The 4,881-nt window shown below is 44.8% G+C and overlaps 1 long non-coding RNA gene across 1 annotated transcript; it reads right to left on the minus strand.

Annotated features, from left to right (window-relative positions):
- Positions 1-1,483: 1,483 nt before the first annotated feature.
- On the minus strand, positions 1,484-3,877 carry LOC128893269 (uncharacterized). The gene is made up of 2 exons (XR_008461296.1): positions 3,640-3,877; positions 1,484-3,502 (listed from the first exon to the last, which is right to left on the minus strand). It is a non-coding gene; the product is annotated as an uncharacterized LOC128893269 (long non-coding RNA).
- Between the last annotated feature and the right edge of the window lie 1,004 nt (positions 3,878-4,881).

Consider the following 4,881-nt stretch of genomic DNA (forward strand, 5'->3'; position numbering starts at 1 on the left):
GATCTAGACCTTCCACCTTGAGCTTCCATCCCTTCTTACCCTTGGTTTCCAATTGGAAGATAGTCACAAAGTGACAGCCAAGAGCGAGAACGCATCTCTCATAAATAAAACCTTTCACTCGCGTTATAACAGAATGAAACAGCTGTTGTTTCACTATGTTAACGTCTAAATTACGATTCCATTCGATTTGCAATGAACGCCTAATCGGCAGAGGCACGCCACCAGGGATTTCTACCGCGCTGCCAATGGCACAGTGAGTTTCCTATACCGCGAATACATTCACCGGCGCCGTTCGATCGCATTGTATGTTAAAGTGTTAATGTATAGCATTACGCGCAAATTACAGGCGGCCCGACACGGGAATCATGAATCTTGAACTGTTAATTTACATGCTCCGTGAAATAACGATCGCGTCCCAGCCGTACGGTTAAACGGTTCATCTAACGCTTTTCACTTTTTACGATCGGATGCGTGGAACGCGATTCGACGACTCTTGTAATTTGAAATTACATTAAAAACAATTTTTAAGCACCGAAAAAGTTCACTTTGGAAGTGATGTGGATGGGGGGGGGGGGGGGGGTCATCAGCGATAGGGGATTGCCCCGACGTGGAAATCAAGTTCTATTGAAATTCTCCGTGGATACTGCAGTCTTAACACTTTACCGACTGGTAGGTTTTTACGTATTTGTTCAACGAGCGACGCCGCCTGGTAATTGGTCACCGAACCGATCGTTGACCCGATACAACAAAGGTTGAACGGTAGCCACGCTCGCGTGTACAGGACCCCGTTCCAAAAGAATCAAAGGAAAATGAGAAATGAACGAAAAAAGAAGAGAAGGGGGTCTTGGACAGGCTCTCCCCATAACACCTGCTGGCCGTGTCGTAACTTGTCTGACATCCTCATTGCCGAAAACAGAAGCTGCTCTGTGCCCGAATCGGCAGCGGAATACCGGTATCTCATAACGGCCTGGGTCGCGAAAATGGTGTTTTAAATTGCACGCTGGCGTTACATCGACGCCTTATTAACGCAGGGGACAGGTTACCCGTCGTTGGGACCACGAACGCTTTCTCGGAACCCGCACAGGAAGCGCAGACCTCGCGAAACATGGTAGCAGAGTCTTTCCCTCGACAAGTGTACGTGGCGTGTTATTTATGGATTTGATTTGGTTTTATAGGAAATTCGGTGTGGAAGGAGAGACGCTGGAACGAACCAGCACTATTCGAAGCAGATAGACGAGTCAAAGGAGAGGATCCAAGAGATTCCAGCTGTAATCAAGCCACAAGAACGTTATCGGAATAACTAGCGGCCCCACGAGGTGTTTCGATAGACGTTTGGGGAATCCCACGCGAGGTGTCGCCTGACACAACTCGTTCGCGGATTAAGTCCTGCCAGTTTGGGTCCATTTCGCAAAGAAGAGACCAGCACAACGCTACCAAGTGGATTCTGATACGCTAGAGGAGACGGGGTGGCTAGAATCTCTGCGGTCTGCTACATCTATTTATAGCGTGCGCCATACTAATGCACATGCGCCTATGCACCGCGCCAACACAGCCAGTCCCGAGCATAACGGGCTTTTATATGCTGCACTGGATATTCCACGTGGGCCCTCCCTCCTCCTGGCCCCTTCCACGTTCGCCCCTCCTCTTCTCGTCTTTCTCAGGATTCCCTGTTTCTCGTGGCATCGCCGATGTCTGCGGAGGTCTCTCGCTTTACACGCGTGCGAACGCACGTGCGGCTGCCTCTGGAGGAATGCACCGAACCGGGCAAAGCGATTTATGCGTGTGCACAGGTCCGACCGCGTGAACTTCGCACTTTTCTTGGCGAGGGTCATCAATGGTCGTCCATATTTATAGGCGAGTTGAACTTCAGTCGATGCGTTTCACGTGTAGCGTGTACGAGATACCTTCGAACTACACGCTGGGAGGTTTGAAATGAACGTTCGGAAGATACAGGGACTCCTAGGGACTTTGTAAGTCGGATCATAATCGAGTGGCCGTTTGAGGACACTGAGGAGTCGTCCCCCACCACTCTAAGCCACGCCTCTTGGTCACACCTTCCTCCACCACCATGACCTCAAGCCACGCCCTTCATATGTTATACTTTAGCTTTCACTAAAACACAATGATTTCAATGATACAAATACTTTGGTTACAGTCTAGAAACACGAGGTGCCAGATATTCTAATTTGATAAACTACCAAATAAAATATACACTGCAACAAAAATCTGTGCGCAAGTGTTTTAGCGACTGTCATTTAAGAATATCTGTCTCTATGCGCGATGTAAACAGTGACTTACTGTTCTAGATTTCCTTATGTCGGTTTTATGTTTCGTTTATAGGTTAAGTTACGCACTCTGCGCTAAAAAGTCTCACTAAAACGAACCGTAAGGAGGGAATGAAGTTTCGTTTACGACTCCGCACAATATCTAAATATCACGAGACTTTGAACGCACCCCTCCTCCCGCCTATGAAAATTTACGTTCTATTCGCAACCGTCGCGAACAAATATCATAGCGTCGGGGTAGCCAGGTCTCGAGGTACCTCGGGCGTTATAACTTCGGCAGTTGTTACTTATAAATTACCATCGCGGTGGTTATAACTCATAGACTGTACGACGCCTTTATAACTTATAACCCGGCCGTATAAGTTATAAACGCGGCGCGTATAATTTATATGTTACGACTGCTGATGTTATAAAGCGCCACGCCGTGCCAACAAACGGCATTATTTAATACGAGATTAATTCGGGTACGACAATCTTCCACCACCTCTTTCCTTTTATCGAGTAATGAATTCAGGGTGTATTTATCGACCTCCTGCCATGTTGTCTCCTGGACATCGTCGTTTCAATCGTTCCATCAATCTTCTTGATCATGTTCGGTCACGTGACGCGCGTACCCATTCAAACGTTATTCCCGTAGAATCACTTCTGTTTGTTTTTAATAGATAAATCACTTACCACGTGAAATCAAGTAAAGTATTTCAATATTTTTACCATATTAGCTTTTCGGTTTACGCTTAGTTGAATTGAAAATTGTGTCCAAATTCAATCCTCCGATGAATCGCCTAGTTCCTAACCTAGTCCTCTGGTCGTTGTGTAATCAGGGTCGTAACTAAGCGTAATGTAATAGAGCCAAATGTCGTCTAAATGTTTTTCACGGCCTATGTAACGAGATTTGCTTTTTCACGTTTGCGAGACCGGTCACGGCGACGGTAAATTGACCGATAATGTTGCTTGGCACTGATTGCCGGATAGCAATGATGAATGCACGCGGGGCGCCCCTCGGCACGGTCTGTCCTTTACCATGTACGCCAAGGTCGCTAACCTTACCGAGCCCTCGGGTCCTCTTTGGCGCCACACTCTCTTCGTACTTTTAGCCTGGCTCTGTGTTGTTGCAGCCGTTGTCCCGACCGCGGACAAAAACACCGTCTTCCTCGAACGAAACGACACGGTCATTCTGTCATGGTGTCCCCAAAATAACCGCCTACTTTCACTACCAACTGTGAACGCAAAATAAAATTCGTCGACTGAATTTCTTCGATTAATACGAGTCACGTTATAATTAATATATTATTCTTCCAATTGTTTAGCCGTCGAAGAGGATAGTTTTCCTTGATTTATTTTATGTTATATTTACTTGTCATTGAAGTGTCCCCGACGTAAATAAACGTGGCTCGGTTATTTTCGATGCGTAAAATTAATTTTTCATCCAAAGTGACGATTTGTTTCGAAAATTGATATTGTTTGTTTTCTTCAAGTTACACAACGGTTATTTCCATTCGTCTAAGCTTTTGGACGTCGCTCAACTCACGCGGAACAGGCTTATTCATCTTCCTTGCTTTATCAATCTTTGCCAAGTGACGAACGATCGTCGAATAGTGTTTCGACGTGGATTGTTTTCAACTCCTACTCATTATTTACAGTATTTTTATTATGTAAACGTAACCTCTAACCTAAAAACTACTTCGAAACTTACTTTACTTTGTACGCCGTTATGGATTTACTAAAATCGAGCATGTACCGCTATAGAATTTCCAGAAACGTGAAAACGGGAGGCTGGGCAAAATAAATCGGTGTCAATCAACAGCCGGAAGGTATGCGTCTTCGGTCCTTGATCTCGTTCCCTTTTAAGAGCCGCGAGTAAAATCTTTCTTTTTTTTCTCTCATTTCTGCTCTTCTTATTATCGCTAATATCACTGGTCGCACATCGCTGTTCCACTGAAACCCATCTCTCGGAATGCGAGCCGCTCCGATTTCAACCGCAATTCGACCGGGCAAAAATTCTTAACATTATTAAAACCGGCCGATGAGGTTATCGAATCGCTTCGCTCGGTATCGGCCTGCAATTACCAGACGCAATTACGTAAACCGCTTTTTTATCATCCCTAATTAGCCACACGCGCGACCCTCGAGTCGATCACAATCGACAATTACGATTTGTTTATACTGAGTTGGATAGGGTTCTATCGTTAATAATTTATAAGGATAGATATAGATTGAGCCTTCTCTTGAAGGCCGTATTTGGTGCAACAATAAAAATCAATTCTAAAAACACAGTCTTGTCATTCTTTCTAATAAACCTGCGACACGCTTTATGAGATGTATAATTACTTTACAGAAATGAGCAACACTATGATTATTAATAATGATCCTTTATTATTCATACAAAATTCATTGCAAACATATATTTTCATATACATATAAGAGCATATAGCCAAGCCAATGGACACGGGACTGGTATCGCCATCTAGCAGCGACAACCGCCTACGAGATGGCAACCGAACTGACACGCAGGCTAGTATCCGTTGCTGCATACCAGGGCCACTAATTTCCCTTTAATTTCTGTTTATTTCCTGGCACATTTTTCTTTAATTTCCCT

This window comes from Hylaeus anthracinus, unplaced genomic scaffold (genome assembly GCF_026225885.1).
Source record: "Hylaeus anthracinus isolate JK02 unplaced genomic scaffold, UHH_iyHylAnth1.0_haploid 27311, whole genome shotgun sequence".
In the NCBI taxonomy this organism is placed as follows: domain Eukaryota; kingdom Metazoa; phylum Arthropoda; class Insecta; order Hymenoptera; family Colletidae; genus Hylaeus; species Hylaeus anthracinus.